This window comes from Phragmites australis, chromosome 16 (assembly GCF_958298935.1).
Source record: "Phragmites australis chromosome 16, lpPhrAust1.1, whole genome shotgun sequence".
NCBI classification, from domain to species: Eukaryota; Viridiplantae; Streptophyta; class Magnoliopsida; order Poales; family Poaceae; genus Phragmites; species Phragmites australis.
In genome coordinates, this window is record NC_084936.1 from 12,074,128 (window position 1) to 12,082,289 (window position 8,162).

The following is an 8,162-nucleotide window of genomic DNA, read 5'->3' on the forward strand; positions in this document are numbered from 1 at the left end:
CAACGATCAACCTGCTGTGTTATTGGCCAATCGAACCACGCCAAGCTGGGCCACCGGGGAGACACCTTTCCTCCTCGTCTACGGCGCCGAGGCGGTTCTCCCCTCCGAGCTCATGCTCGACTCCCCTCAGATGACTGCTTACTCAGAAGGCGAACAGGAATAGCGAAGACGCGACGATGTCGATCACTTGGAGGAGCGTCGGCGATGAGCCGCCGTCCGAGCCGCCAGATATTAGCAGAGCCTGCGGCGCTATCATCAGCGCCACATCTGGGCCCGGTCACTCGAGGTTGGGGATCTAGTTCTCCGATGCGCCCAGACATGCGAAGGAAAGAATAAACTCTCCCCCATGTGGGAAGGTCCCTTCATCGTGACCGGTGCTCCGCGGCAAGGCTCATTTCAGCTGGCCAAAGAGGATGTGCAGCCTCTCCCAAACGCGTGGAACATCGAGCATCTGCGCAAGTTTTATCCCTAGGTCGGCATGTTTGTGCTCGGGCCAACCAGGACAGGGGCCTTACCCCTGCCCAAGTTGGCCGGGGGCTGCCACCAACCATGTAAGTCAGCCATTCTGTACAAATTATCAATATACGCGTGAGATGCTCGATTTATGCGAGAAAAACATGCTCTCTCATTTTTCCTGCTGATAAAAAATGGATCCCGGTCGGTATGCGCGCAGGCAGTAACTGCTGACTTAAGTCTGTTGTGTAGGCTGTGGTGCCTGACTGCATGGCAGTACCCCGAGCACTACCGGGCCTCTGGGGTTCTCGGGTAATCCTACTGCTCGAACATGAGTGGTCAGGACCGCCTAGACCCCAGGGGCGTGCTATCGGTGCTCGGCCTGGTCAGTCCTACCCCGGGCACCACCGAACCATTGGACCTTTTGGTCACGCCTCTGTCTGTACACTTCACCGGTCCGGGCGTTCGAGAGGTCTCGGGTGAAAAATGAGAGCAGTCTATAATAAGTACCACACTAATAGAGCGCACCAAGCAAAGTACCTTTGCCTGTTTTCCAAGCTTACAGATCAATGCTCGAGAACCAAGCGGCCCGACCACAAGGGCCTCAGTGCCCAGGGTGCTACTCGAGCCTTTGGTTGGGACCGCCTAGGCCCTGGTTCCATTACCGGGTTTCCAGTGCTCGGGTGCTAAAAGGACGTCCTGGGGGCTTAGGCGCTCTGCACGAGGGAACCCAAGTTCCTGGGCGCCCCGAGCTCAAGGCATCTACCCTTTCTGGACCGATCGGCCGGAAGGCTGACAGCTACCTGGTGAGTTACTAAAGTTGTATGAATTTTTCTTTCATACATACGCAATAAACTATTGTTCCCGAGTTATCCTCGGGACCCTCGCATGCTAATCTGTTCGATGAGACAGTCTCCTCGAGCGCAAAACCCTGCCCACGTGCTCGCTTTTCTGAAATGACAAAAACAAATGGTAGTCGGTGTACCGCACAGGCGGTGATGGCTGACCTAGGTCCTTTATGGTGGCCGTGGTGCCTGGCCAGCTTGCCAGTACCCCGAGCACTACCGAGCCTCTGGGGTTCTCGGGTAATCCTACAGCTCGAACATGAGTGGTCAGGACCGCCTAGGCCCCAGGGCGGGCTGTCGGTGCTCGGCCTGGTCAGTCCTACCCCGGATACCACCAAACCGTGGGGACTCTTGGTTGCTGTCGGAGGATGAACTCATCAAGCGGGGATCCTGAGAGACCCCCTTTGAGTTCGGCCAAGGGGATGATTCTGAATCTACCTCGTACGTGAATTAATGAGAGTAAATGAGATGTAGGCGGGACAGATGATCGTTTGTTGGTGGGAGTAAATGCAGTTTCCTTCATGGGCCCTGCAGGGTGACGTGCGATGAGACCCGTCGCATTAAATGACCCCACGCCCCTGCCAGACAGTGGCAGGGGCTGGCATACTCAGTACGACTGGCATGTGGGGGAGTGGTTGGAAGTGACAGGCCACACTCCCTCTTAAATGCAGCATTGGGCCTTCCACCGATTGACATCTCGCCGTTGAGCCCTTGTGGGGTCCAGCGGCAAGGGGCTTCTTAGGTCCTCGGCGAACTGTGGGTGCTCCAGAACCACTGTTTATGGCCCCGAGTGCCCTCTCTCGGATATGTCTCTGCTCAGATCCTCGGGGAACTGCCAGTGCTCGGGGACCACTGTTCATAGCCCCGAGCACCCTCTCCCGGAACTTGTACTTCTTGGGTCCTCAGGGAACTCGGGTGCTCTGGGACCACTGTTCGTGGCCTCCAGCGCCTTCTCCCGGAACTGCCTTCTCGGGCCCTCGGGGAACTCAGGTACTCCGGGACCACTGTTCATGGCCCCGAGCACCCCTCCCGGAACTACCTTCTCGGGTCCTCGGGGAACTCGGGTACTCGGGGACCACTGTTTATAGCCCCGACCACCCCTCCCGGAACTGGGTCTTCTCGGACCTCGGGGAGATAGTCCCCGAGGGAAAGCGCCACGTGGCATTCTGCTGTCCTGGCCTAGGGACTCGAGGACCCCTAGTTCCTATATCACCGACAGTAGCCCTCGGGCCCATCAGTAGGCGATGGCATAGAGACTGCGGATGGGGCCCTACTTCTCCGAGGCCGATCACAGCATCAGTGCCACGTGGTTTGTCGTCAGGTGCCAAAATCTTGCGGTCCTTTTGGCCCAGGCTCTTGGTACGGCCCAAGTGGGAAACCGAAAGGAAGCGCGTACTTCCAACTTTCGAGGAGAGTGATAACGAGGTGGGAGGCGCGCGTGGCAACCGCGCGGATCGAGGGTAGTGCGCCTGGCAACGGCGCGGATCGAGGGAGATTGCACCGAGGAATTTGCCATTTGAAATCCCAACGACATAAAAAGGGGAGGGGCAATGAACCGCTGCCCCCACGCCATTCTTGCGATTGCTGTCTTCTGTCTTCTTCTTCCTTACGCACCGGGAGCTCTTTCTTCAGCCCGCAGCGCTCCATTCTTCTCATCTCCTCCAGCACACTCCCCACCCCCAAAGAATGCCGAGGGCAGGAAGCGGTCGCCGGGATGCGTTAAGCTCCAGCAGCGTCCTACCGAAGTCCCGCCTCATGAACGAGGAGGGGGCTGAGAAGGTTCGCAAGTTGATGGTGCCCGTTGGCCAACGGGAGGCGTTGGTGGTGACGCGGGCGAACTTTCCGCCCTCCACACGTAGGCCGCAGTGGATCGTGATCTTCGTGTCCTTTGTCGCCGCCGGATTGGTGTCGCCATTCTCGATGTTCTTCCTCCAATTGCTGGACACGTTCGGTGTCCGGCTGGCCCACTTGAGTCCGAACTCGGTGGTGATCCTGGCGATCTTCGCCCACTTCAGCGAGATGTTCATGGGAGTGCCACCATCGGTCGCGCTGTTTCAGCACTTCTTCGTCCTCCGAGCGGTCGGGAAGAGGAAGGGATCCGACAAGGTGGAGGTGGTCGGCTGCTGCAATTTCCACCTACGGGAGGGGCTCGGCGACGTCTACATCCCACAGGTGCTGCGCGGCAAATGGGAGGACTGGTGCCGGGACTGGGTCTATATCGACGTCAGCCCCCATGACTGCCTCTCGCTGCCCCAAACGCCGACGGAGCCCCACAGGCCGATCTGGGAGGAGGCCCCTGCGGAGGATGAGCGCATGCGCCCGGTGCTAAACCGCATCGACCACCTGCACCGGGCGGGGCTGACTTCGCTAATGGTGGTCGTGGATTACCTGCGCCGCCGTTTGGCCCCTCTGCGGGAGCGTACCCGCTTCTCCTGGATGTACACCGGCTCAGGCGACCTGACGAGGACCTACATCGGTGAAGACGGGGACCTCAACGAGGGGGGCTGGCGACCCTGCTAAAGGTGGTGACCGGCATCGACGACCTCGCCCGGGAGGTCCTGCCCCAAGAGGAGCTGGCGTTTTATGCCGACCCAAGCTGGGCGGTACTGCACGCGTCCATGCCGAAGTTCGACGCCCAAGGGCTAGTGGACCATCCAGGGCGCCGAAACCCCGGGACCATACAAATCCCCAGGGTCGATGACAACGGAGGGCAGGGCACAGCCGTCGAAAGCAGCAGGCCGGCTACCCGAGGTGACAAAGGGAAGCATCCCCGGGCGTACGTCCCTCAGCCATCTTCATCTTTGTCACCGTCACCACCGCGACAACGGCCGACAGCAGGCGGCGCGACGGAGGGTGGCCGAGGCGGCCAATCATCAGGAGCGAACTCCGGGACGGAGGCCAGATCTAGGGCGCGGCATCCCGAGGGCCAGAGCCCGGCGAGTGACACAACGGCTGGCGACCGGACCGACCAGCCGTCGGAGACAGGCTCCGAGGTGGCCGCTGGGGCCGGCCCACAACGGCCCGAGGGCCAGAGCCCTCCCCCGAAAAGGAGGACAACAGAACCCGGACCGAAGCCGTAGAGCCCCAATTTCCGAATCCTGGAGTCTCGGTGGCGATACCGCGGGCCCAAAACCACGTAAGCTCCCTTTTTGTCTCGAGCACATCTGCCCAGATTTTGGCTTGTCACTAACCTTTTTTTGTTTCAGGCCACACAAGGACTCCGCAGGAGGTCAGAAGCAACCAGAGCAGCCGAGGCCAGCCCCTGTCCCTGGGCTAAGCACACCGGCAGACCCCAAGCCGAGGGCTTCGGCCAGCTCTGAGCCGAGGGCCCCGGCCGATCCCGAGCAGGTAGCACCGACGACACCAACCCTAAGCCCTCCGAGTAAGGAGCGAACGGCCGCCAGGGAGGTGGTCACGACAAGGGCAGTGCCGGCGCGGCAGCCGTCGAGGTCCCTGAGCGCCTCTGCAGAGAGGGCTCGCAGGGGATCCAGCCACCGACCACCTTCTGGCCAGGCCCCGGAACCCCTCCCCGAGGTGCTGGGATGCGCCCGGGAGGTCATCAGGAGGCTTGAAGCGGCCGTGGCGGCAGAGCGGTCCGAGCTCGAACAAGAGCCCTAGTTGATGAGAGGGGCTGGCTGGAGGAGGCCCAAAAACTTTTGGAGACCCGCATTGCCTCGGCCCGCGCGTCCTACGAACGATCCATGCGCGAGGTGGCCGAGGAGCGGGAGGCGCTGGAGGAGGAAGTCGCCGCACAGGAGAAGGCCAGCCGCATGGAGCGACTCACGATAGAGCGCGACCAGGCATCTAGGAGGCGCGCCGCAGAGCTGCTTGCTCGCGAGCGGCAGATGGTCTCTCGGGAGGAGGCGGTCAGCAGAAGGGAGGAGGCCGTGCGGTCTGCCCAGGCGGACTTGGCCCGCTAGAACGACAAGCTCGAGCGCGGCCGCGCCGTCGTCCTCCATCGGGAGGAGCAGGTCGAGCTGCGCTCAACCGACGTCGAAATAACGGCGCTGGCACTTGATGCCCGGGAGGAGCAGATCGTGCGGCGCAAGGCGGATGCCGCCTCGGCATCGTCGGCACTCATCACCCGGGAGGAGCTGGTCGCCAAGCGGGAGGCCGACTTGGCTGCCCGAGAGCAGGCCGTCAAGGCCCGAGCTGAGTAGCTGGAGTGAGCTCAGACCGAGGCGGCTGCCCAACACCGGGATATCCCGATTGCGAGGGGCGTCCCTACCAGCGCCGTCAACGGCACCAGCCTCGACGACCGGCTGAAGAACGCATAGGACAAGCTCGAGACCATTCTTGCCGAGCGGACTAACGTGAAGCTGATGATGCGAGACATCCTTCAGCATGCACGAGACTCGGTGGAGGCGGCCGGGCTTAGGCGCGTGACCGTGGGCGAGCAATCACTGGACAAGGAGACGACAGGCCACATCGCCTTCGGATTCGCAGAGATCTCCCAGCGCCTCGAGGCCCTTCCAGACGCCGTGCCGAAGTTGGTGACCTGGGAGGGGCGTGCTCTGGCCCAAGGAGTGGCCGAGCACGTTCTCGCCTGCTATCGCAGCCGAGACCCCACCTTCCCGTTGAGGCCTGCCCGATAGGGCGTGGTTGAGGCGGAGGAAGCTGCCGCCCGAGAAGCCGTTTGCGACATCGCTGCCGAGGTGGCGGTGTGTTTTGTGCGGGAGACAGAGCCAGAACCGAGCAGCAACGGCAGCAGCGACGCATCCTCTCCTCCACCAGAGCCTGTAGATAGTTAGGTTTTTTGTTTTTGGAATGTTGTAAATATGGGAGTGATCCCCTCCTGAACAGTTCATTTTAATGCAATAGAAACCACTCTTTGGGATCGAAACTCCGCTCTGTATTTGTTCTGTGTTGTCTATTTTTGCTTGCTGTCCCGAGAGGTACTGGCCGGAATGAGCCCAGCAATCTTCTCTCGAGAAGTTCTGTTGCCCAGACCACTCACTATTCAAGTAGTGGGACCACCCGATCGTCTAGCCCCCGAGCCCTCGCGAGTCCGCAGCTGCTAAGTCAAGAGATACAGACATGAACTTCTTTGCTCGGGAGACAAATCTACCTGGCACAGTACACGCCACGTCCAGTGAACACTTTCCACCCTGCAACCTCTCAAACAAGTAGACCGGAGACGCAGGCGGGCGGAAACGCGACCAAGAGTCCCCACGGTTTGGTGGTGTCCGGGGTAGGACTGACCAGGCCGAGCACCGACAGCCCGTCCCTGGGGTCTAGGCTATCCCGACCACTCTTTGCTCAAGTGGTAGGATTATCCGAGAACCCAAGAGGCTTGGTAGTGCTCGGGGTACTACCAAACCGGCCAGGCACCACGGCCACCATAAAGGACCTAGGTCAGCCATTGCCGCCTGTATGGTACACTAACTACTGTCTTTTTTGTCGTTCCGGAAAAGCGGGCACGTGGGCGGGGTTTTACACGCGAGGAGACCATCTCGCCAAACAGATTAGCATGCGAGGGTCCCGAGGATAACTCGGAAACAATAGTTTATCACGTATGTATGAAAGGAAATTCATATAACTTTACTGACTCACCGGGTAGCTGTCAGCCTTCCGGCTGATCGATCCAGGAGGGGGTAGATGCCCTGAGCTCGGGGCGCCCGGGAACCTGAGTTCCCTTGTGCAGAGTGCCTGATCCCCCAGGACAACCTTTCAGCACCCGAGCACTGGAAACCCAATGATAGAACCAGGGGCTAGGTGGTCCCGACCTCTCATGTTCGAGTGGTAGGATTACCCGAGGGCCCTGTAGGTTCGAGCAGCGCCCTGGGCACTGAGGCCCTTGCGGTCGGGCTGCTTGGTTCTTGATCATTGATCTATAAGCTTAAGAAATAGACAAAGATTCTTTTCTTGGTGCGCTCTGTTAGTGCGGTATTTATTATAGATTGCTCTCATTTTTCACCCGAGACCTCTCAAATACCCGGACCGGTGAAGTGTACAGACAGAGTCTTAACCAAAAGGTCCAATAGTTTGGTGGTGCCCAGGGCAGGACTGACCAGGCCGAGCACCGACAGCCCGCCCCTGGGGTCTAGGCCGTCCCGACCACTCTTTGCTCAAGCGGTAGGATTACTCGAGAACCCCAGAGGCTCGGTAGTGCTCGGGGGACTGCCATGCAGCCGGACACCACAGCCTACCACAACAGACTTAGGTTAGCAGCTACTATCTGCGCGCATACCGACCGAGATCCATTTTATCAGTGGGAAAAATGAGAGAGCGTGTTTTTCTCGCACGAATCGAGCATCTCACCAAACAGATTAAACATATGGATTCCAGAGAAAAAACTTGGAATAAGATTGTATATTGACAATTTGTACAGAAATGCTAACTTATATGGTTGGTGGCAGCCCCTGACCAACTTGAGCAGGGAGGAGGCCCCTGTCCTGGTTGGCCTGAGCACAAACATTCTTACCTTGGGATAAAACTTGCGCAGATGCTCGATGTTCCACGCGTTTGGGAGGGGCTGCCCGTCCTCCGTGGCCAGCCGAAATGAGCCTTGTCGCGGGGCACCGGTCACGATGAAGGGGCCTTCCCACATTGGGAAGAGTTTATTCCTTCCTTCGCGCGTTTGGGCGCGTCGAAGAACTAGATCCCCAACCTCGAGTGACCGGGCCCGGATGTTGCGCAGGTGATGGCGTCGCAGGCTCTACTGGTATCTGGCGGCTCGGACGGCGGCTCGTCGCCGACGCTCCTCCAAGTACTCGACGTCGTTGCATCTTCGCTGTTCCTGTTCGCCTTCGGAGTAAGCATTCACCCTTGGGGAGCCGAGGGTGAGCTCTGAGGGGAGGACCGCCTCGGCGCCGTAGATGAGGAAAAACAGCGTCTCCCCGATGGCGCAGCTTGGTGTGGTCC